This window comes from Anser brachyrhynchus (genome assembly GCF_964034855.1).
Source record: "Anser brachyrhynchus genome assembly, chromosome: 1".
NCBI lineage: Eukaryota > Metazoa > Chordata > Aves > Anseriformes > Anatidae > Anser > Anser brachyrhynchus.
Window position 1 is genome coordinate 51,039,170 of NC_137694.1, and position 25,819 is coordinate 51,064,988.

The following is a 25,819-nucleotide window of genomic DNA, read 5'->3' on the forward strand; positions in this document are numbered from 1 at the left end:
GTTAAACAATTTAGGTTTGTTGTTGATGTTAAAGATACTTGTATTAATACTGCTGTTACTTCATACAGCATTAAGAATTACTTGGTACGTTATGCTATTGTTTTAACAGTCAATGCTTATCAGAAATTGTTATCTACCAGACTTTTTTGCAACATCAAAATTTGTGCCAGGTGTTGTTAACCCCTTCTAATAACAGAATTCAAAATGTTCCTCTTACGACTGAACATTCAGTATTGGGCGTGTAACACTCAGTGGTTCTTTCTTTCCTTTCTTTTTTATTTATTCCAAGGACTAAGGAGTGACTGTCTGTGTGGGATATTTAATTTAGAAAAGTGCATCACTCTTGCCTCTTTGTGACTCTCTTTCAGTACCTTCCTAGGCACTGAAAATTCTGCTTCTGCACTTACCCACAAGTAGCTTAATCTATATAGCTAGGGCTACAGTCCACAATTTCAAATCTATTTTTATGGGTATCAGGGTGTTCTTAACAGCTTAAGGTATTCTTTATGGGCTGAACTTGGAAGTCTTTCCAGAGTGCTATTGACTGGCCCTGTACCTGACTGTCAGAAATTGTTCAAATTTGTGGGGATGCTTCTCACCCTTTTGTATAGCATACTAATGTGAAAAGCTTTCTTCAATTTCCTCTCCTGCCATTAAAACCTAACTCAGTCAAGAGGATCATATTTGCGAAACTGTGCTAAATTTAAGCACCCTCCATCATAAAATAACAGAATGGTTGAAGTTGGATGGGACCTCTGGATGTCATCTAGCCCAACTCTAGTCCTGATCAAGCAGGGTGACCTAGAGAATGTTGGTCAGGACCATGCTCAGATGGCTTTTGAATATCTACTAGGACGGAGATGTCATAGCCTCTCTGGGCAACTTTTGCCAGTGCTCAGTCACCCTCAAAACAAAAAAACTATTTCCTGATGTTCAGACAGAATCTCCTGTGCTCCAGTTTGTGCCCGTTGCCTCTTGTTCTGTCACTGGGCACCATTGGAAAATGTCTCCATCCTCACTGTATTCTTGTTTCAGGTATTTGTATAAGTTGATGGGTTCCCCCCAAGCCTTCTCTTTTCTCAGAGTCAGCAGTCCCATCTCTCTCAGCCTTTCCTTGTAGGAGAGGTGCCTAATCCATTTTTTTTTTCCAGTCCCTTCATCATCATCATGGCTCTACAGAAGTCCAGTGTGTCCATGTCTTTTGTACTGGGGAGCCCCAAACTGGACACAGTACACCCAATGTAGCCTCACAAGTGCTGAATAGAGGGGAAAGATCTCTTTGGATGGCAGTACAACTCTCTGGTCCATCAGTGACTCCCTCCAGTTTTGTGTCATCAGCAAGCATGTTGAGGGTACCCTTGGCTCCACCATTCAAATCACAAATGAAGATGTTAAACGGGAGTGGATCCAGTATTGACCCCTGGGGTCACTCACTCCTAGTTTCTCTCCTCCAATAAAAGATAAGGGAAAGGAGGGATGGGGCATGGGACATTCATTATTCGTGCCACTGATCACCACCGTCAGGACCTTGCCATTCAACCAGTTTTTGATCCACCTCACTGTCTGCCGACCCAGCCCACACATCTACAATTTGTCTGTGAGGATCTTATGGAAGAGAGAAAGAAAAAACTTACTGAAGTCCAGATAGACAATATCCACTGCTCTCCCCTCATCCATCAGAGCGGTCATTTTATTATAGAAGCTTACCAGGTTGGTCAGGCATGAAGAGATTCTTGTACTTCACGCTGTTCAGGACTAGCTGTTCCTTCACCTTCTCAATGATTGAGATGAGGCTAATGGTATCCCTTGTAGTGGGTTTGGCTGGGATTGGGTTAACTTTACTCATAGTAGTCCATATAGTTCTGTGCTTTGCATTTATGGCTAGAACAATGTTGACAATGCACAAATATTTTGGCTATTGCTGAGCTGTGTTCATACAGTGTCAAGGCTGTATCTCTGCTCCCTCTCCTCCCCAAGGTCCACAAGACTGGAAGTGAGCAAGAAGCTGAGAGGGGATGTAGCTGAGACAGTTGACCCAAACTGACCACAGGGATATTCCACACTATATGATATCATGCTTAGTAATAAAAACTAAGAGAAAGGAGGGGTGGGGGCATTCATTATTGCTTGGGTTCTGAAGTAACCTCCTCCTGCAGAGGAGGGGGAGTGAGAGAATGGTTTGATGAGCACCTGGTGGCCAGCCAAGGTTAACCCATCATATCTCTCTAGGTCCTTATCTCACAAGAGTCATCCTTCCTGTGGGAACTGCCAAAAACTACAATACTCTAGGACAAGGAGTATTACACAAATACAAGTGTGTATTCCTGAAGGAAAAAGGCTCTCCTGCCTAGTGCTTATTCTTGTAAGAGGATGAATCATGCATTTTTGCCTCCAGCTACTGGTATTTTTCATTTCTGGAGAATTGTGCAGGCACTGGGTTCCAGATTTAGGCTGTAGCTATTTACGGAAGGAACAGTTTCATATTCTTCTTGGTACAAGTGGCCAACTTCACCCAATGGGAGAGAGCACACTCACTTCTGTAGGTCCTAGAAGACTTCTAGCACAGTGGAAGTCCTGCATCCCTTCTCTTCCAACAAATATATATGCACTTAGACAGATATTCAACATAAACTACATAACAATAATTGTATAAGAAAATAAGGTCACACTTTATGCACTGAATGCTGTAACTGCACTGCAATAGAGCTTCACTTAGTTTTGCATTGTCTTCTTCCCAGTTTAAGTCATTTCTTACTCTAGTTTTGTTTTGTTTTATTTTGTTTCCCCCTAATACGGAGTAGCTCTGTCTTTAAATTTCAAATCCCATGAAGTGGAAGGAATTGGGCTTAGGTTTCTTGAGTTACTGTGAGCACCTTAACCTCTACAGGGTTGTAGACAATGGGAGAATAGTAAAATAGGAACAAAGGAAGAAATACAACTTAAATCTAAAATGTCCATCTAAGAATGGGCACAAGTTACTTAAGTTTCCAGATGCACAAAAGCACTCTGTGTTTATAAAAAAAGCACATTGCACAACAGAATTCAGAGTTGAAAATATGTCCCATTTCCTTTTGTCTAGCTCTAGAAACTTCATAGTATATTCTGTATCCTATGGCATCTTGTTCAAAATGGGGGCTCTTTTGGATTCTGTTCAGAACTGTCTTAACTCCAGACATTTCATAGCTCATTTACCCAGATAAGATGCATTTTCAATAAAGTTCCAAGGACAAGATATTTGAAAATAGGATGTTGCATCACTACTACATTGATTCATTATTCCCTTTCTTAGATTTAGTTCATGGAGCTTAAAGAAATCATTAAGTGTTAACATTTATTGCTCAGAGCTGCCATAATAACCATATTATGAAATCTGCTTGCAGAGGTTAAAAGAAGTCCTTCTTTATTTTTAACTCTTTCCTCTAGTCTTGAGCCAGCAATAAAGCACATTGGTCAGTCAAATTTCCCTGACTACCACCAATATCTGAAATAAAAGCAAGAATACCTATTTTAAGGTTCTGCAATATGTTGCATAATGGATCTTTCTCCTACTGGAACAGTTTGAATCTCTTATTACTTCAAAAGTGACTATATTAAAATTTAGGTTGCTATTGTTAGAACTCTAGAATATGTTAAGAATTTGCTAGATTGGCAGTATTAAAGAATCTAATGAGTCATACAAGTTAAAGTTTCTTAAAGAGAATTCAGGATGAGTATGAATTGAGCACTATTGCTATAGGTTTTCATTTCTTAGTATACACCAATGCTATCCTGAACTTTGCAAATATGATCTTCTAGGATTCAACTACAAAAGTAGATGATAAATTTTTATCAATGACTGTAAAAGACTGTTTTCCTATGTTTGTTCTAATCTTTTGAGCTATATTTCAATAAAAGTACTTGCATTAAGTAGTTCATATTTGCTAAAAATCCACAATAGAGTTAGTCTAGGAAATGGGAAATGATTTTACCAAAAGCATCATCACAGAAAACATATATGCAAAGTTCTAATGTGGTCCAATATTTATTATTATTATTATTATTATTATTATTATTATTATTATTATTTTATCTAAGAAATCTGTATACATTTTTAATCCTTACTGAAAATATTCAAATCTGAAAGCAATAATATCTAATAATTTTAGTATTAGGTATTAAAAGCAGAAAGTACTATGGCCAGCAAGGTAGAATTTATTTTATTCTGCTCTTTGCAAAGTCATAAAAACAAAACAAAACAAAACAAAACAAAACAAAAAAAACAGAAGAATGAATAATTACTGTTTCAGCTACAGAATTGTGATGAAATAATACTACTGTAACACCTCAACTGTGGGTGAGAATGGAAACCATCTGCTTAATTTTCATTCTCTTAGCAACCCCCCCGAGATATCACCTCTTTCTCAGCTATTCAGAAACAGGTCATTACTTTCTCTGACATCTAAGCCACCATCTGCTAAGAAATTTTATCTGTCTGTCTTTCTGCCTATATATTTATCTTCCTTCCATGCAAATAACAATAAGCAACATTTCTCAGGATTATTTCAGAAATCTGCTACCAGAAATTATGAATCTAAAATGTTAAAATACTGCCTTATATTTTTTTATTTTATATATCCAAATGTATCTATGGATATAACAAGAATTCTAGTGATATAACAGGTGATTAAAACGTGTTGTTAAAGCAGTATATTTCTACCATATACTGTTTTTTCTCCTTCTTTGTGGTTCATTGTTCATCTTTCCTGTCTCAACAGATGAAGTTTTCTGTTGTCTGAAAATTGCAGAGTTTGGGGTAAATATAAGAGTTTTCTCATCTTTAATTTCAGGATTTTTTAACTATAGCTTCAATTTATTTTTAATTGATCTTTTACTCCATTTGATTTCTGTATATATATATATATTTATTTTGCTTTAATATATTTGGTAGAAATTCATTCCATTTTTTTTCCAAGTGAATCAGGGTTTATATCCATTCAATGAAAGGATGTGACTGTTCGGTCTGGCTAAGGAATATTATATCTATCTACCTACCTACCTACCTACCTACCTACCTACCTACCTATTTACCTATCTATCTCAGTTTCTTTATTTACAATTTTTAGAACGATAATAATTTCTCTCTGTGACCAGAACTTAATGTTGGTATCCATACTTTTGGGTAGCTGACAGTTACAAAAAATACTTGCCCTTCACATTCCAAATGCACTTAATGACAACTTACTATAAATTTTCTTTCTGAATGAAGATACTGAGGATTTACTCACTGCTCACATTTATAGGTGTTCTAATGAAGGACAGAACAATGGAAGCCGTCGAACTAATGAAGTGTTATCACCTGGTAACATGAGAAACCTGTAACATTTTTAATAGAAGAGACTAGATTAATGCCATTTCAACCACGAAGAGTTGGGAATCAATTTCAATGCTAATCAGTGGTTTAAAGAATAGATTAGTAATGCAGTAAATGCCATTAACCTTTCAAACACTGACACTACATGAAGCTTCCCACAGAGGTATGAAACACTGTGCAGCTGTGTTCCAAGAAAATACAATGCAATAAATGTATCAAAGACATTCTCAGTCTATTTTATGGCAAAATAATGCTCTGAACAAGTCTTACTTAAAAAGTAAAAACAAAGCAAAACCTTTTCTTTTAACAACAGAAATAATATCTCTAATAAAAAGTTTATTTTTGAGTTTGAGTTTTCTGAAATACAATTTTTTTTTTTATTTTTTTTATTTTTTTGAAAATTACATAATTTTACTGGCATTACGTTTGCTTTCCAAAATGTGATGGGATTTTTACACCTTCATAGAAAATTGGTGTATTAGAAAATGTGCGTGATCCTTTTAGAAATGCTGTGCCTACATGATCATTGAAAGATGTAACAGGTTATTATGAGTTTTCTCACCTGTGTCAATAGAGATGGTCCAATCAGTACAGAAAGGTACCATAAACACAGTGCTCCCCTTAATGATACCTGCAAGAGTGGAAAACACATTTTTCAACATGACATCAAGACAAAGAAATATATCCTCTCATGTGAGACCCAAAGTCCACTGATACTGAAAAAAATGGGTTGCCTATTGTAACAGTCTCCAATACTGACTCTTTACACCACTGGAAAAGAGAGGGGTCTAAATAGTGATCACAACCAACTCAGAACTTTCTTACAGTCAAAATATTTCGTCTTATATGTGACTTGTTCAAGTATATAGAAAAGCAGGCAAATAGTAGTGTTATTTTTTAAATAACTCTCCTTGGCAGTATAATACATGTCAGAATTCACAGTGTTTTCTATTGCGCTCATTAAACATGGTTTAAAATATTAGATATTAATAAATAATTTTAATATTAAATATTAAATATACTTAAATATTATACTGGTATTAGCATTTTCACCTATCATCTTATTTTTAATCCTCCAAATTATGTAAATTATTTTGCAACTTACATTCTATATGTAAGAAATAGTTCTGTGACCTTGTAGAAGAAAATAGAAACTTTAATTCTCCTCGTATAAGCGTATAGACCTTGAGAACAGAAACCTTTATTTCTCCTATGCTTTTTAATGTTCAAACAGAATAGTGAGATGATGACGCATATTGCACAAGCTGTTTTAGTCCTGGTATTCCATCATTTTGAAAGCACTGTTGATACAATCAATGATGATAAATGATTCATCTCACTTAATTGGGCTGAGGAAAAAGTGAGATACTTCCAACAAAACTATTTTAAAAGGATTTAATGCTTAGATTTTTCTAGCCTTCTTCATTTTTACATATGTTAGCATTTCTTCCAATCTTTATCCCCATTAAGGCAGACATATTAATATGTCAAAGAGAAAAAAAAATGTCCCTCAAGTGCAGATTGCATTAAGTGAAATAATACAGAATTTAGGTAAATATGCACCACAGTTTTATCATCTGCAAATAGATACAAAATTTAGGTTGTCTGTCTTCCAGCTGTGATTTCAATTACATTAAAAACTCACTGCATATGTAATATATATATATATAACATATAATTTACTAGGTACTTATTACTTCTTCACAGTTATTATTGATTTGAATTGGAGGTATTGCACACTAAAAACATTATATTTTATACATATTCTTAAAAAACTCCAGACCATGAGAAAGACCCATGTGGGAGCACAGGAAAAGTGTGAGGAAGAGAGTGGCAGAAACAAAGTGTTATTAACTGATCAGAATACACACTCCCCCGAGGTACTTGGGATGGGGGAGGAGGTCGAAAAGTTGGAAATGAAGTTGAGCCTGGGAAGCAGGGTGGGTAGGTGTTTTTAGTTTTGTTTTTGATTCTATAATTATATAATTTTATAATAATTGTATAATATTCTATAATATTTTTTGTTTTAAATTACTATAATTTGCAAATTAAATTATTTTTCTCCAAGTTGAGTCTGTTTTGCCCATGATCATATTGATCAAAATGAGCCATCTCCCTGTCCTTATATCTACCTATGAGTTTTTTCATCAGATTTTCTCTTCCTGCCCATATGAGGAGAGGGAGAGAGAGAGTGACTTGAGAGAGAGGTGGGCATCTGGCAACTAGCCAAGGTTAACCCACCACACACAGACAGGAAATCAGTGAATAATGAAACAGGGAGGACACCAGGATGCATAATACCATACAAACGACTGAAAAGAATAGTAGTAATTCAGAACAATAGGCGGCTGAACACCATGTGGAATTTAAGATTCATAAAAACAGAAATAATGTTAAATTTGGGTTTTCCAGCCATGCTTCCAAAAGTTTTTCTATTACCAACTTTCATAACATAAAAAATATATATTTTGAAGTGAGTGATATCAACTAAGATGGAGAGTTCTCCATCAATCAAAAATATTCTGCACCTAACAGGCATTCAGCACATTGTCAAATGACAGAACAATGCATTTCAAGGGAAGAGCTGATGTGCTTTTTTTTTTTTGAAAACACTTTAGGTAGATAAACTACCAGAAGAATTTTTGAAGTGAGTAGCTACTGAAATAATGATGAAAAAATTAGCCAGAGGATGGACAAAAGGAATATTTATGTTCATTGTATGTAGGAATTCTGAGAAATTATGACATCGTTCCCACTCAGTATCGTACATGACAGAATTATAGAACCATAGAATGTCCTGAGTGCAATTGCCACAAAAATCTAGTTTCAAGAAGAAACATAAGATCAAAATAAGAATACTCCTTACATCATTAAAAAAGTCAGTGTACATCATTAATCATGTGTTTTCATTTCCATTTCCAAAGTTTGCACTTCTTGCAGGCATAGCCAACTTCAAATGATACTGTAGATATAATAACTTTAATATATCAAATGAATACAATATAGGTGTTCACAGTCACCGGAGAAGATATATAATCCCCTGGAATGGTCATCTTTTAATTGGCCTCATAAGTAAAGAATAAGATATACTTTTCTACAGACAGACAAACAATCCCATCAAAATTGGAGACATTAAACGGGAAGTGAAAATACGGAATATCCATGAACTTCAAAAAAGTTAAATATGCCTATTTTGAAGTTATAATCGGATGCAATCACTGTTAAAAGTAAAAATAAAATGGTAGTAGCATTAAAAAGTCAGTCATCTGAGATCACGTATCTTCAGCTTCTGTGAAAGAAATTGTGAAGACAATTTTTTCAAAAGCTTATTTGAAAGAAATTGTAAAGGACATAGAATTGCTAACTCTCTGAGATTTTTGAAAATAAAATAAATAAAGTGAAAAGTATGGTGAATTGAAATAGATAAAATTTCCCTGAGTATATGATATTTCATTCCATTGAAACATTCTTGGCAAAGAGTGTGATTGATTAATATTGCTTATTTACTAACTTTGGACAGAATTGTCTTTATTAATTATGTTGATAAAAGACATAGCCCAAGATGTTGGTTGAAGTACCGAGTTCAATGCAGAGTAATAAATAGTAAGAGTAATAACAATAATAGTTAGAACAATAGAACAATACAAATAGTGTTATAAGGTAAATCTGTTTTCTTCAGATACGTTATGTCAGGTTATTAAAACAGTGTAAATAAGGAGGCAAGATCATCCAGATCAAGGCAAGAGGCAAGATCATCCAGAACAGGATGGAAAAATTCCTTTTTAAATATATGTAATTAACTTGGATACCATTTTCCCAGACATGCCCTTCACGATCTCCTCCATTATTTGTCCTGGTCTTTAAGGGCTGGATATTTGTTTGTTTGTTTGTTTGTTTGTTTGTTTTATTTAATTTTTCCTTCTTGGTTCTTTTTGGTCCATTAAACTTGTTTTGGAGCCAGAATATAGAGGTGGGGAATCCTTAATGTCTCACAGACAGAAAATGAAGTTAAAAAAAAAATCTGAGCTGTGGCCAAAGCTTTGTCCCGTGATTTTTCCCAAGGAAGTAAATACAGTTTTTAAAGTACAATCCTAAAACAATGCTATCTATGTCCTCACAACATGGAATAACTAATTATTTTGAAAACCAGCATTAGTTTGTATGTTGGCTTATAGTCAAGGTTTATTTATAATGCAAATATGCAGTATAAATGATAAGGATATACAGTATATAGGGTGAGAAAAATAACCTGTTCCAGTATTACATGAATGTGCTATCTGTAAATGCATGGATGTTAAAAGACGCACACAGTTGTTTTCTAAAGAAAAGAATACTTAGAGATAATGAAATGCTGAGGTAAACAAGTCACTCTCAAAATGAACTACCAGTGATGTTTTTCTTGTTCTAAGGTTCTTTATTTCTACCTATATTACTTAGATGCAAGCTGTCAGTAATTTTTGTCTTTTCTATAACTTCTTTTTTCCTTTGCCTATATTAGAGACAGACAGAATGTGTATGTACATGAGAGATCTCTTGATCTCTGCTGAAAACCATTCTTCTCTAGATCTTAATATTGGTTTTTGGTAACTATCTTATTATCTATTTTATTTATGTATTTCTTTATTATTTACTCCTAAATTAGGTTCAAGCTAGCATGTTTTCTCCAGTTAGTTATATTATTATTATTTTTTTTTTTTATTGGGCTCCCTCAGAAATACGTTGTAACTGGTTTCCAGTACTTCATATCAGAGGTTGTTGGTACTTCCATCTGTGAATCTCTCATCTCCTGAAAAACAAACAAACAAACAAAAACCTGTCACTTGTAATACAGGTTAAAAGTTTACCAATACTATAACATTAGTTTTTTAAGTTGTTTTAAAGATCTCTCAGTAGGTTATTTGGCAACTTTAGGACAATTAAGTGATGACAATACATAGCAGAACATAACAGATGACAGATTTCACATTCTGTTAATTGTTTTCAAAGAGGTTGATCCAGACCTATATCCATGCACTGAGTTTCAGTTCCTAATTGCTTGCAATTTGCCCCAAACACTTAGATTTTGAGCTTGCTCCTTAAAAGTTCCTTTTAGTTTGCATATGATTTCTATTAACATCGTTGCTCAATCAGAATTGTTCTTCCTAACACATAAAACAAAAGCATAAGGTAAATATCATTCAGATCTTAATGAGATTTCTTCAAAGCAGGTAATAGAGGAAGGTTTTTTTTTGCTTTTAGTGTGCTAAACTGGACTTTGAAGGGATTGTGTTCAATTCTGTTCACAGCATAAACTTTGATTGCCTTTATCTGGGGTTGCGAGCTATTTAGATATCATAGAATCACAGAACAGCTTGGGTTGGAAGGGACTTCAAAGATCATCTAGTTCCAGCCCCCCTGCTACAGGCAGGGATGTCACCCACTAGATCAGTTTGCTCAGGGCCTCATCTAACCTGGCCTTGAACACCTCCAGGGATGGAACATCCACAACATCTCTGGGCAACCTATTCCAGAGCCTCATCACCCTCTGAGTGAAGAATTTCCCCCTAATCTCTAATCTAAATCTCCCCTCATTTAGTTTAGACCTATTCCCCCTCGTCCTGTCAATAAGTGATTGAGCAAATAGTTACTCTCCATCTTTTTTATAAGCCACCTTTAAGTATTGAAAAGCTGCAATAAGGATCACCCTGGAGCCTTCTCTTCTGTATGATGAACAGCCCCAGCTCTTTCAGCCTTTCTTCATAGGAGAGGTGCCCCTTGATCACCTTTGTGGCCCTTCTCTGGACCTGCTCTAACAGATCAACCTCTTTCTTGTGCTGGGGACCCCAGACCTGGACGCAGTACTCCAAGTGGGGCCTCACAAGGGCAGAGCAGAGGGGGACAATCACCTCCCTTGACATGCTGGCCCCTCCTCTCTTGATGTAGCCCAGGATGCAGTTGGCCTTCAAGTGCACACTGCCAGCTCATGTCAGTTGTTTCATTCATCAGAACCCCCAAGTCTCTCTCTGCAGGAACTCAATGAGTTCTTCTCCCAGTCTGTGCTCACGTCTGGGATTGCCCCAACCCAGGGGCAATTTTTTAACAAATAAATAAATAAATAAAGTCATAGGAAAAAGGAAAACATATATTAATTCTTGTAAGGTGTTGTGTTTTACCTCAGCATGTTTCAATGGACATCATGATTCAAAGTCACTTTCTATTAATAAGCAGTTTTGCATTAATTTAGTGGATTTTGAATTATATGCTAGGAGATTGTTTTACCAGGAACAGCATCAGAGAAGCTCTGACTGAATTCTTTAAGTAAGAAAGAAGGAAACTGTGATGCTGGCAAAGACAGTTAGACTGTCTAAAATTCCATTGATATAAAAATGTGAGCTGCAAGATATAGAGAAACTTTTCACATGGCAGTGGCTGGAGCAATTGAAAGTGAAGGCATGCCAATTTGCATCATCTGAGGCTCTGGCCCTTTTAACTTAAAAGATGAGTACCACATGTTAAGATTTATGTTATGATAAATATATAAATTCTAAACTTAATATTAACTTTTAATAGAATGTTCTATTAAACTAAGTAGAACACTAGAACATTTAATTTAATTATCAGAGTATATTTGGTTTACGGGGCAAGGTTTTGGTAACAGGGGGCTGCAGGTACTCTGCCTCTGTGAGCAGAGCCCAGCAGCTGCCCTATGTCAGATAAGAGCCAGATCCAGCTGACTCCAAAACTGCCCTGCCGCTGGCCAGAGCCAAGCCACTGAGTCACGTTGTTTGAGCCTCTGTGAGAGAATATTTAAGAAAAGGAATAACTGCTGTGCAACAGCAGCTGGGAGAGTGAGAAACAGCCCCACAGACACAAAGGTCAGTGCAGAAGGAGGGCAGGAGGTGCTCCAGGTGCTGGAGTAGAAGTTCCCCTATGGCCTGTGGAGAGGCCCCTGGTGGAGCTGGCTGTTCCCCTGCAGCCCACGGGTCCCACATGGAGCAGATCTCCATGCTGCAGCCTATGGAGGAGCCCCCGGTGGAGCAGGTGGATGTGGCCTGGAGGAGGCTGCGGCCAATGAAGAGCCCCCGCAGGAGCAGGCCCCAGGCCGGAGCTGCAGCCCGTGGAGAGGAGCCCACGCAGGAGCAGGGGGCCTGGGGGGAGCTGCCGCCCGTGGGGGACCTGTGTTGGAGCAGTTTGCTCCTGGGGGATGGATGGACCCTGTGGTACCTACCCATGTGGGAGCAGTTCTTGAAGAGCTGCTGCCTGTGGGAAGCCCATGCAGGATCAGTTTAGGAACGACGGCATCCCGTGAGAGGGACCCCATGTGGAGCAGGGGCAGAGAGTGACTGTGAAGGAATAGCAGAGACAAAGCATCAGGGACTGACCACAGACCCCATTCTCCATGCCCCTGCACCGCTCAGAGTTCAGCAGGCCAGCACAGTAAAACCACCAGCCCTGGTAATGATCTTACTGTTCTTCAAGTACATGTTTATCACTGTCCTTCCTGAACTTTACTGATATAAAGTTGGAAACATATCTTCAACTCAGAAATTCTGTATTTCATGTTCATAAATCCCAAGTGCAACTGTTACCCTTTCTTTACACATAAGACTGTGATAACCCGTATGGAGAGAGTAAATAAGCTACCATAAGTTTAGATAATTACTCAAATGGGAAAGATTAATGAAAGAGTAAAAACATTCTGTTTCAGCTACTCCTGACGTGCATTTTTTTCTATGTTCAGTTTGTTCTTTAAAACAAAACAAATAAATAAAGTCAGTCTGTCAGTAACAATTTGAACTTCTGAAAAAGGTTCAAAATAAATGTTTTTTTGTTTGTTTGTTTTATTGTTTCATTTTGTTTTGAATTGAACTTATTTTCAGTATTAAGACATTTTTATACTTACTGAAAAATGGTAAAGAATCTGTGCATTTTTGGAGTACTTATACTCCCTTAAGGTAAAGACCTTTTCAAAAGAACTGACCACTTTTTACTTTTCAGAGATACTTTTAAACAGTGCGTTAATTTTCTCATCAGTTGCCATCTCCATCAGAATCAACAGCTTCATGTCTGTGTAAGCAACTCTGGCACATTTCAAAGGGTTTTTACACTTACCTTATGCTTTCTGAAAACCATTCACTCTTTCTAGAAGACTGTAAAAATATTAAGAATAACTGAAAAGTCATAAAGTCATACAAAAGAATATTCTGTTCGATTCCAAAATATCGCTTACCTCCAGTCACCTTTTCTACTTCTGTACAGAGATCTGTTTCATCAGAGCTTATTTCAACAAGTGTTTCAGATCTTATTTGCATTCATAGCATTAGAAAAATAAATCATGTAAAGTTTTAGAAGAAAGGATTTCACTCCTGGTACTTTGATCCCAATGAGTCTATGTGGTAGGCGTTCAGTGTAAGATCTTGGGAAACTAAACTCTTTCATTTTAGCAGTGCAACTTTTGTCAGATACTTCCTTGTTAGATTTTTTTTTTTTTTCAAAAGTCAGCATAGGAAAAAGTAAATGTGAAGATAATACGTCATGTACATTGATACTTATGAATGTATTCATTTACAGTGCAGAAAATTCAGACAATTCACAGCTTCCAAACATATTTGTGGATGACCAAAACAGTGTTATGTCTCAGAAGAGATCTTACAAGTATCAATCAGCTGTAATCAATAGGTCTGGAAGGGCGTGTCTGCTCTCTCCTTCTCCATGGATAGGGCTGGTGGCTTTCATGGCTGAGGTGAGAGAGGGATAGAAGGAAGGTTAATGTGGGGTGACTACTTGCAAATGGCAACTCCTCCTTCTTCACACCATTTTAAACCAATGTTGCGTACAGGGATTTGTTCTATATTCAGAGTCAAAGGTTTTGTAGGCAAATATTAGGAAAACCGCTACTACATTTACTAACAGGACAAAAAGATGAAAGATCTATCCATAGTAGATGAACAAGTAATTTGTTTGTGGAAATTATGTCAGTGATCAGAAATTGTTTTGATAAGATAGGACCTATTAGTTCTTCTAGTTTTGTTATACTGAACAACTCCAGAAATAACAAGATGTCACAATTTTATGGTGACAAAAAGTCAAGCATTTGTTAATGCACCACCCCCTTGGCCTGTGATTTATATCCTTATACTCTATAGTTTATGGTTATTTGCAATTGTTTACAGAACTTGTTTACATGTTAGGCATCTAGTTCTTGTAGGTTATTTAAATTATTAAATTCTGTTAAGTCAAACTATCAGCATTTGTAATATTATTATAATTCTAGAGTTATGCTGGCTTTCTTATGAAACAAAATCTTTTCTAATAGTTTAGTGTTCTCACCCAACTGTTTTCTGGTTTTCTTCCATTATGAACAGATAATGACATCACAGCCTCTGACTCAATGAAATATAACATATATTCAAAACAATCTTCTGAAGCCAAGCAAAATTATTAGACCTAATTTTTTATGCTTGTATTTTTCTCAGAGTTAAACAAAGAAACGAACAAAAAACGTTCCCAAGCTTAGTACTGGTATACATGCACATTAGCACTACATTTGCTTTCAAAATATTTTGCCAGACCGGTCTCCATAAATAATTCTACCAAATCAAAAGTGTTTTATAAAAGTATCACAAGAGCATTACATGGTCTCAGTTCACCGCATTTATATTTTTGCAAGATAAAAAAAAAATGGAGCCTTCTTTGAGAAAAGACAAAATCTGGATTCTTTTTCATAAACCTTTTTTTTTATTATTTTTTATTTTTTTTATTTACACTTTATCATATTGCCATAATCCCTTTAGTATTGACTGTTTCAAAAAACATTAAGCAACCAAAAGTCAGGGACAGTTCTGCAATTGGCCCAAATATGAACAGTAGGATTTTTTTTCCTTACTTCATCACTAAGACAATGCTCTTTTTTACCAGATGCACCAGAAAGTCAAATTATGCGTAAAGAAAGCTTACTATTAAGGAAGCAGATTTAAAGGCAATTTATTTCACGTAGCTGGTGATTGTATCTATTCAGGCCACAAAGTAGGCTGCAGTTTTGTAGATTTAGTAAGCTGAGGATGGAGATTTCTCTTCTATTTTCATCTCAACATAATTTCACACAGTTTCACAACTTTAATTTCTAATTTGCTCTTACTTAATATTTTGAATTTATTTAATAGGTTCAAGACATGTCCACTCAATTGTTTCTGTATACCCCATCTGGTTCATGAGCACAGAATGTTTTCTAGTAATTGGGTGTTTAAATGGTTTTATAAAAAACATTTTCAACTCAGCAACTGCACTGTAATGAGATCTGGTATAATATGTACTGGGGTCAGAAGCCCATCTTTCAAAGTAAAGATGTTAAAGTGCTTGATTACTCACTAGTTTATGAAAGCACCCCTCTTCATACCATCTAGGTCAATTCACAGAGTTGGTAAACTACTGGCCCACATAATAGAACCTTTTATAGAACCATTTATTTATTTATTTATTTCCCACAGTATTTCACGAGAACAATGTTTTTTTTCTTGCCTTTTATTTGCAGATGATAAGTCTCTTTAGAAATTTCTGCTAGGGATCTCACTGAGTTGCAATGAAGTGTTCACACTGGAATATTTCAGACGTTCACATTCTAAATGGGGACAGTCACTTCTGATGATTCCTTTAAGAATATCCCTTTAGCTGATGCATTTACAGAATCAAACATAGTGTTATGCTACAGACAAGCTATTCTGCCATCTCTTCTATGTGATTATTTTGGCAGAGCAGTATTATATGATCTTTTATTAGATTCAAACCATTTTTCTCAATTTCTGAATGAGCATCATGACCATTGATTATACAAACATCTGAAAAAGCAAGCAAGTTGCTGGCTTATAATTGGATTTGTTTATTCTGTTAGCATATGTTGTATAAATATTTTCTTAACTCTTCATATTGAAAAAAAAAAAGTATTACTGTCTTGAAGTCTTTACAAAGTCACTGACATTTTTTATTTCTCTGATTTATCCAATGACAGGAATTGAGAGAAAAAAGATGGAGGCACAACAAAATGAAAGAAAGAATTTTGTGAGACAAATTATTCTCTCCCCAGTGCTCTGTGTATTTGGAATTCATATGGATATTGAATATTCATATTGAAGACTCAGTTACAAACAGTTTAGTTAACATTCCTTTTCCACAGACTAATTCCTGAATCCATCAGTCAGCAATACAATTTGCACTGTCATGAGCTTTAGAAATAATGGAAAATCTTCTGTGGTTTACTTTTAATTCATTTTTGACATACACCTACTATGGATTTACAATAATTTATCTTTGGTGCTGAATAAGCCCCCCTTTTTTTTTTTTTCTTTCACACGTAACCACAACACTATTGTGAGCCTTAATTACAATACTGTATCTTTTCCATTTAAATCAGAATTTACATTATAATTTCATACTTAAACTAGTTAACACTAAATAGTCATTTCATCAGAAACAGTGTTCCACTGAAGCTGAAAAAATTATTTTTCGTTGGAATGATGTTCTGATGGTTTTCCTTTCCTCCAGGAAGGATATGTTACTACAACTTATCAACTAAATTGTTGCCAAAACATATAATTCTGAAGTGCTAAGACCAACGTATTTTAGTATTATGTGCCAGTTATTCTTAATAAATAAATAAATAATTTTCTTGAAAATACATTCTGAAAAGTTTAGCACAATCTGACTGATATTTAGGAATTTTGCAGCAAGAAATTAAACAGTTTGTTTCTAATGTGAAAGTTATTTTTATTTTATTTAGCTCAAATCATCATTCCATAACACTTTTGCTTTACAGTAAAGTCAACACGATGTGTTCTAATCAAATGGCTTTTTATTAAGAAATGAAAAGTTGTTCTATACTTAAGAACTTAACACCTATAATAATTTCTTGAATATTTGCCTTGTTACTTTACACAATATCAAGTGGGTGAATTCTAGCACTTACACGTCTCTGATGATGTTATAGTGTGGAATTTCCTCATCTTAATTAACTAGAGAAACAAAGTCTCCAGGAAACAGAAATCTATACAGCATTCCTGTCAGCTCTAAAACAGCTGTCCTTAGTGCAATAGAAACAGTCATATTTAATGGAGGAACATATAGCATTAGGTGACATTTTTGTGGCAGTTGTGATTTTATACTAATTTTCAGCACAATGGAATATGCAACATTTCAACTGGAATATACCCACTTCTAAAAAGCTAATTTTATTTGTTTCTTTCCACTTTTTTTTTTTTTTCCAAAATCCAGGCTGTTTCCCAGATTAACATTAGCAAACAAAGAAAAATACTCCCGTACACAAGGATTTTATCAATACTAAAAATCAGATCAATTCAGTTATTTTACCTTGCCACTTCTGCATGGCAGTTCTGTGCTACATACTAAAGCTATTATATCCCCTGCATCAGCAGAGGGATAAGAGATATCGAGATCTAAGTACCTTGGCCTGCCTAACTAGCCTAGCCTAACCCCTATCTGCCAAATTGTGTGTATTTGGCAGCATCCACTTTAACTCTAGATAACTCTAGATATTTCTTAGCTGATTTGGCTGTATGGTGTATACTTTGAGCATTCACTGGAAGGTACCTGGGAAAGTAGACTACCAGAATTAGTGAGATTTAACCATAAAAAATATTCTTGCAATATTAAAGAAGATTCCATGTTCCAGACCATATTTCTAGCTGGGTCAATAAGCTTGAATTTACATTAACTCAAATTCTGTGCCAAATGATGTCAGCATGGATATAAGGAATGTTACATCTCATATGTGACTAAGCTTCTGGCATCTGTACGTGGATACTTCAAGGTAGCATGAAGAGGACCTATATGTTCAGTGGTCTGCCACACTCATAAAACTGACACAGACTCACCATGATTGCACATCCTAAGTATTTTTATTGCTCAAAACCATTCAGAACATGCAAACTTCCCACCCAGGAGTTTTTCTCTTCTGTTTTAACATAAAATAATCCAACAGAAGCTCTCATCTATATTAAGATTTAGGCTAGGTCATTTTCCATTAAATAGCACTCCTCCACAGATGACATATTAGAGATGACCAGTCTACAATATTTGGAACTGTGAGCTTTATATAACTAAAAAGCCTGAAATGTTACTTTACAATATGAAATACTTGCAAGTACTGTTAGAGGAAAACACCTCTGTTCACAGTGCTCTGAAATCATAACTGTTAAAGTATCTCATCAATAAATAACTGTCTTTCAAAATCACTTGACTTAGAACTCAGTACTATATTTTAGGTCTCAGAAAGTCTAACTCTGCAGAATGAAGAATATTAATAACAGCAATCAAAATATGGAAACTGAGCCAATAAAAAATAATATTTCAATAATTCTAAAGTTTTTTGTTTGTTTTTTTCCTATGAAATATGTTTTCTAAATAGAAAGCGACTATGTGGTCTCATACAAATGGCTTTATTCATATTTCTGTGGTTTATATACTACACCATGTTTCTATCACTGCTGCAAAGGATAAATCACTCTACAGTACTGTATCATCTACTACTTTCTGTTTGTCTTCAGCTTGGGCTGTCTATCCTGTTCTCTGTTCAATTCATTAATCTACAGATTTGTTTCTGGCATAGAACTGAGACAAAGTTGCATTCTACTAAGGCTTGGTAAATCTAAAGGAGATAATATATCCTGGAACTTCCAGATGCCCTACTGTGCATCTTCCAATGGGTGGTTGTCTCTTCTGTTTCAAATTGATATGAAGTGCATAGAAGAACAGATCTTGGTGATCATAAATGCATATGCAGTGAAGAAGGTGGAAAGTTTCCTTTATTTTCCTTTGTCTCCTGTGCTAACCATCAACACAAATATTACACAGAAACAAATTTCTGTGGAAAAAAAAAAACAACAAAAAACCACAGTGTGTCTATATTTATACTTCAATTTTAGACTTTCTGGTCACTCACATTTTTAAAAGTAGGACAGAGTTAGAAGCATATACAACTCATGTTGTGGCAGAGGGAGGCGACCTAGGAGTTGAGGAGGGATGGAGACAGGTCCCTGCTTGACCTTTCAGGCAATGCACCCCCCTACCGGCCCCACCTTCCCAGGTGCCCTTACGCAACAGATTTGAGGCCCTGGAGCTTGAGGGACTGGTGGGTGAGGACGAGGTAGAAAGTCTACCCAGGAGGATGCCTAGGGCGAGGAAGCCGACTCCACGCCTCAAGACTGCCTCCACCAAGAAAGACAGAAGGGTGATCATAGTAGGCGACTCCCTTCTCAGGAGAACAGGGGGCCCTATTTGTCGAGCTGACCCTACCCTTAGGGAAGTCTGCTGCCTCCATGGGACCTGGGTCAGGGATGTTGCCAGAAAGCTTCCCAACCTGGTTCGCCCCTCTGACTACTACCCTCTTTTGATAGTCCAGGCTGGCAGTGATGATACTGATGAGAGAAGCCTGAAGGCTATCAAACGGGACTTTAGGGGTCTGGGACAGTTAGTGGATGGAGCGGGAGTACAGGTGGTGTTTTCTTCTATCCCTGCAGTGGCAGGGAGGGGTACCGAGAGGACACGGAAAGCCCACCTGATTAACACGTGGCTCAGAGGCTGGTGCCAACACAGAAATTTTGTGTTTTTTGACCATGGGGCGCTTTACTCGACACCCGGCCTGATGGCCGCAGACGGGTCCCTATCTCTAAGGGGAAAACGGATCCTAGCCCAGGAGATAGCAGGGCTCGTTGAGAGGGCTTTAAACTAGGAAAGAAGGGGGATGGGGCTGAAATTAGGCTTGTTGGAGCTGTGCCAGGGGGAACAATGGCAAAGCCGGGGAAGAAGGCAATGGCCCAACTGAAGAGCATCTACACTAATGCACACAGCATGGGTAACAAACAAGAGGAGCTGGAAGCCATCGTGTAGCGGGAAGGCTATGACTTGGTTGCCATCACGGAAACGGGGTGGGACCACTCTCATGACTGGAGTGCTGCAATGTCTGGCTATAGGCTCTTCAGAAGGGACAGGCAGCACAGAAGGGGTGGTGGTGTGGCTCTCTATATTAGAGAGTGTTTTGATGCTGAGGAACTTGAGGCTGGGAATGATAAGGTTGAGTCTCTATGGGTTAGGATCAGAGGGAAGGCCAACAAGGCAAGCATCCTGGTGGGGGTCTGTTATAGACCACCGAAACAGGATGAGGAGACTGATGAGGAGTTCTACAGGCAGCTGGCAGAAGCCGCGAAATCATCAGCGCTTGTTCTCGTGGGGGACTTCAACTTCCCAGACATATCCTGGAAGCACAACACAGCCCAGAGAAAACAGTCTAAGAGGTTTCTGGAGAGCGTGGAAGATAGCTTCCTGACACAGCTGGTTAGAGAGCCTACCAGGGGAGGTGCCCCGCTAGACCTTCTGTTCACAAACAGTGACGGACTGGTGGGAGATGTGGTGGTCGAGAGCTGTCTCGGGCAGAGTGACCACGAAATGGTTCAGTTCTCTATTCTTGGCGAAGTCAGGAAGGGGACCAGTAAAACCGCTGTCTTGGACTTCCAGAGGGCTGACTTTGAGCTGTTCAGGACACTGGTTGGCAGAGTCCCTTGGGAGGAGGTTCTGAAGGGCAAAGGAGTCCAGGAAGGCTGGGCGCTCCTCAAGAAGGAAATCTTAATGGCTCAGGAGCGGTCTGTCCCCACGTGCCCAAAGACGATCCGGCGCGGAAGAAGACTGGCCTGGCTGAGCAGAGAGTTGTGGCTCGACCTTAGGAGAAAAAGGAGGGTTTATAATCTTTGGAAAAGAGGGCGGGCTACTCAAGAGAACTATAAGGATGTTGCGAGGCTGTGCAGGGACAAAATTAGAAAGGCCAAAGCTCATCTGGAGCTCAATCTGGCTACTGCCATTAAAGATAACAAAAAACGTTTTTACAAATACGTCAACACAAAAAGGAGGACTAAGGAGAATCTCCATCCTTTACTGGATGTGAGGGGAAACTTAGTTACAAAAGATGAGGAAAAGGCTGAGGTGCTCAATGCCTTCTTTGCCTCAGTCTTTAGTGGCAAGACCAGTTGCTCTCTGGATACCTGGTACCCTGAGCTGGTGGAAGGGGATGGGGAGCAGGATGTGGCCCTTGCTATCCATGAGGAAATGGTTGGCGACCTGCTACAGCACTTGGATGTATGCAAGTCGATGGGGCCGGATGGGATCCACCCAAGGGTACTGAGCGAACTGGCGGAGGAGCTGGCCAAGCCGCTTTCCATCATTTGTCGGCAGTCCTGGCTATAAGGGGAGGTCCCAGTCGACTGGCAGCTAGCAAACGTGACGCCCATCTACAAGAAGGGCTGGAGGGTAGACCTGGGGAACTATAGGCCTGTTAGTTTGACCTCAGTGCCAGGGAAGCTCATGGAGCAAATTATCTTGAGTGTCATCACGTGGCACTTGCAGGGCAACCAGGCGATCAGGCCCAGTCAGCATGGGTTTATGAAAGGTAGGTCCTGCTTGACGAACCTGATCTCCTTCTATGACCAAGTGACGCGCTTGGTGGATGAGGGAAGGCTGTGGATGTGATCTACCTTGACTTCAGTAAGGCTTTTGACACCATTTCCCACAACATTCTCCTCAAGAAACTGGCTGCTCGTGGCTGGGACTGGCGTACGCTTTGTTGGGTTAAAAACTGGCTTGATGGCCGGCCCAGAGAGTTGTGGTGAATGGAGCCAAATCCAGTTGGAGGCCGGTTACTAGTGGAGTCCCCCAGGGCTCAGTATTAGGGCCAGTCCTCTTTAATATCTTTATCGATGACCTGGATGAGGGGATCGAGTGCACCCTCAGTAAGTTTGCAGATGACACCAAGTTAGGTGCGTGTGTCGATCTGCTCGAGGGAAGGAAGGCTCTGCAGGAGGATCTGGATAGGCTGGACCGATGGGCTGAAGTCAACTGCATGAAGTTCAACAAGGCCAAGTGCCGGGTCCTGCACCTGGGGCGCAACAACCCCAAGCAGTGCTACAGGCTGGGAGATGAGTGGTTGGAAAGCTGCCTGGCAGAGAAGGACCTGGGAGTACTGGTTGATAGTCGGCTGAATATGAGCCAGCAGTGTGCTCAGGTGGACAAGCAGGCCAACAGCATCCTGGCCTGTATAAGAAGCAGTGTGGCCAGCAGGTCTAGGGAGGTGATTGTCCCCCTGTACTCGGCTCTGGTGAGGCCGCACCTCGAGTACTGTGTTCAGTTTTGGGCCCCTCGCTACAAGAAGGACATGGAGGTGCTCGAGAGAGTCCAGAGAAGGGCAACGAAGCTGGTGAGGGGTCTGGAGAACAAGTCTTATGAGGAGCGGCTGAGGGAGCTGGGGTTGTTTAGCCTGGAGAAGAGGAGGCTCAGGGGAGACCTCATCGCTCTCTACAGGTACCTTAAAGGAGGCTGTAGAGAGGTAGGGATTGGTCTATTCTCCCACGTGCCTGGTGACAGGACGAGGGGGAATGGGCTAAAGTTGCGCCAGGGGAGGTTTAGGTTGGATGTTAGGAAGAACTTCTTTACTGAAAGGGTTGTTAGGCATTGGAATGGGCTGCCCAGGGAAGTGGTTGAGTCACCATCCCTGGAGGTCTTTAAAAGACGTTTAGATGTAGCCCTTAGTGATATGGTTTAGTGTAGGACTTGCTAGTGTTAGGGCAGAGATTGGACTAGATGATCTTGGAGGTCTCTTCCAACCTAGACGATTCTGTCATTCTGTGATTCTGTGATTCTGTAACTCTAAGTGCTAAAAATGAGCCAATGGTGGTTTACACGACAATAGTGTGACTTCAAGATTTCTCACTCAAAGCTAGATGTGAGAGCAGTAAAAACTAGCAATTCACAGAAATGAAAAATCAATTTTAAATGTGCAAAGTTTTCAGACACATACATACCGGATCCAACTTTATTTTGGATCATCATATTGCCCATATTGAATGCTGGCATTGTAGTCTTTAACATGCAAATCTGTTTTTTGCAGCATATCCACAGTACATAGTTTGCTAATTTTACTTCCAGTGTAAAAAAAATGATACTTTTTGCTAAAGAACAAGTTCTTCATATTAAAAATTCTAAGTAATTTCTTCCTTGATTTTCTTAATTTTCTTTTTAAAATATAAATGACTAACTCAACTATAACCTGTGTTTGACAGAAATAATTTGAAAGTAATTATACAGAGCCAAGCATTTAGACTCATGGGTAATTTGAATGCAGCTTCTTTCACCCTTTATAATTATGTACTTCTGGTGTTGTGATATTGAATTAACATTATCCTTTAAAAAATGCAGAGAAAGATGTAACTGTTCAAAATTCAGTTTGTATTGTAAGACTTCAAGTTGTCATTGTACAGAAGAGGAACATGGAACAAAGAAAGCCCTTCTGTGAAGTCCACTTGCATTTCCAATAGGGGTTTATAGTTCTCAAAACAGGTATATGATTGTTTTTTTCTGTCACAAAAACAACCACACTGGTTCAAGATAGACCTGTATAGACTGTGTGTATACAGGCATACCTGATAACTATGACCTTAAAATAAATAATCTTATTTTGCCTTATTTGATTCTCTTTCTGGTCTTCATTAGTGGAGTGAATGAGCTAACACATAAATGGATTTTAAACCTAGCTGCATTATTAAAAATGCAGAAATGTTTTAAGATCCCTAGAATTGTTCTAGATTTGTATTAGTTAAATGAGAACATGTTCTCATATGTTAAAAATGAGCTTACAGCAATATCCCTTCTTTGTTTGAACTCTACTGATAGATAAAGGTCCAGTTTCCTATCTAATCTTGTTAACCAAGACAACATAGCTTCTTTTGGTACTATTCATTTTGTAGAGATCATCTATTGGTGTAATTGGAAAGTTACAAATACTGACATTTCAAGAAGTATTTGACTTTTTTGACCTTCAGTTCCAGATCAGATCAGAGGTTAATATGGCATCATGAGATCTCCTGATATAGCTAATGTTACCAGGCTACATTTCAGTTTTCGTTCCATTTTGAAGAGGTTGTGACATTTTCCAGGCATTAGGATGAAAGTGGATATGGTCAAAGACAAGTATTTTATATGATTTAGATGGCCAATGAAGAAAAAAAAAAGTGGTCAACAGTTAAGCACGTGGAGATGAACAGAGTGCTTTCATCAGTGATGAAACCTTACATTTCAGCAGAAGCAACAAAGCAAGAGCATCATACCAGAATTAGGAAAATTTGCAAAATCATCTTCCAAAAAACACAAATCATCTTCCAAAAAACAAAATCATCTTCCAAAAAACACAAGCACAGATTCATGCTATTGAAAATACTCATAATGTATTGATAGTTCAGTTCCAATCATTAAAGATAAACTCACAGTTTTGGAAGAAGTGTTCAGTCAATTGTTCCCACTGGCCACTGGCTTTAAAACCAGACTTGTTACCTGGGAAAAAAAAAAAAAAAAGAAAAGAAAAAAAAAGAAAAAAAAAAGCTTAATTTATTCAAGTAAATTATAAACATTTGACTTCAGGTCAAAATAAAACTATAGACAGGTGAAAACCATATCCTCTTGTTACTTTATCTGCTGCTCCCTATGTCTGCAGTGGATGAATGTAACCTTCCTTTGGCAAGATACTTTTGTTGATAGTTCAACTTCTTGCTGTGGCAAATGCCAAATTTTTAGTTGTTATCCAATCCAGTAAAAAGGAATTTAAAATAAATCTTTATCTCTGTGGTTTTTTTGCTTGTTGTCTAATTTGGAGATGGTACAGTATGTTTATATCATCTTTGTGATAATCTTTTCTGTTTTCCCTTCAGAAAATTTTCTACATGCTGGTGAACTTGTAAAATTCAAATGTGTGTTGGCAGCAGCTTCGGTCTTTCAGAATGTAAATAACGATTCTCTCATCTTGGAGAATTTGTCCTATACTTACCATTTAACATTCTTTTCCTAAACAGTTGTGCATTCTTAGTCCATACTTTTGTGTATTACTTGTCCTTTCTGCAGTACCTATGAAGACCTCAAATAAATGTTCTTAAGCAATAATGTATTTTGTAGCAAATAATTTCTGAGAAGACTATAATTTAAATTATACAACACAATGTTTAGAGAAACTGCTAGAACTCATGTTTAGTAACAATACTTTCTAATATTGAGTTGGACTGCTGGAAGTTCACAGAAAAAAGCTACTCTTCAGAGAATGGCAGAATGGAAAGAACACAGAAGGATTAGTGTAATGTTTGAAGAATATATTCGAAGCTCTTCAAAAAGTGTCATCTTCATTGCAAGGTGTTTATTATATTCAGCCACTTTGGTAATAGAATGAAGCAATTCAGTAAATAGAAAGCACACGGTAGATTTTACTCTGAAGGTAGAAATTATTGGCATGTTGATTCAGACATTAGCATGTAGTGGACACAGTTGAAACTGCTGTCCATCACAAATTACTGTTTATGTTACTATGTCACACTATACCGTCTATGTTATTGAACAAGTGCGCTATGGTTGTTTCTGTCATGGGTAGCAGAAGGCATTTATGGTCATGGTTGCCAG

The 25,819-nt window shown here is 37.7% G+C and overlaps 1 protein-coding gene and 1 long non-coding RNA gene across 22 annotated transcripts in view; one reads left to right on the forward strand and one right to left on the reverse strand.

The window, feature by feature from the left end:
- The window catches only part of LOC308193528 (uncharacterized protein), a 351,138-nt gene that overhangs the window by 166,963 nt on the left and 158,356 nt on the right, over positions 1-25,819 (forward strand). The window lies entirely within an intron of this gene.
- The window catches only part of LOC308193561, a 97,050-nt gene that overhangs the window by 26,192 nt on the left and 45,039 nt on the right, over positions 1-25,819 (reverse strand). For 16 of the 21 annotated variants that reach the window (XR_013949742.1, XR_013949743.1, XR_013949744.1 and 13 more), the window contains 4 exons: positions 24,644-24,709; positions 12,558-14,067; positions 5,913-10,136; positions 5,265-5,352 (listed from right to left, as the gene is read on the reverse strand). This is a non-coding gene — a long non-coding RNA (uncharacterized lncRNA). Of the gene's footprint in view, positions 1-5,221; positions 5,353-5,912; positions 10,137-12,557; positions 14,068-24,643; positions 24,710-25,819 lie in introns of all 21 variants that reach the window. The other 5 variants (XR_013949750.1, XR_013949751.1, XR_013949752.1 and 2 more) reach the window with 5 other exon arrangements.